This window comes from Mesitornis unicolor, unplaced genomic scaffold, assembly GCF_000695765.1.
Source record: "Mesitornis unicolor isolate BGI_N332 unplaced genomic scaffold, ASM69576v1 scaffold40049, whole genome shotgun sequence".
In the NCBI taxonomy this organism is placed as follows: Eukaryota; Metazoa; Chordata; class Aves; order Mesitornithiformes; family Mesitornithidae; genus Mesitornis; species Mesitornis unicolor.
Window position 1 is genome coordinate 1 of NW_010206042.1, and position 314 is coordinate 314.

The window sequence follows — 314 nt, forward strand, 5'->3', positions numbered from 1 at the left end:
TGTCCTTCGGCAGCCCCCTGTGTGTGTGGGACACGTAGTGTGACACGAGTCCCCGATTGCTGTGACCCGTTTCCCAGCCATTCCTCGCCCCAGGGCTGGCTCCGGTTCGGACTGGGTGGATGTGAGGGGTTGCTATGGGTTGGGACTGTGAGGAAGATGAGTTCAGCCCTGGTCAGGGTCCCCCGGGTGGGTGCTGGCACCCAGGGCAGACACTGGGCTCTGGTGGGGGACAAAGGCTCCTTTCCCCCAGACCCAGGCCTGAAAATCTCTCCCTCATCTCTTGCAGTGAGCCAGGTCCACAGCGCAGCCGTCAT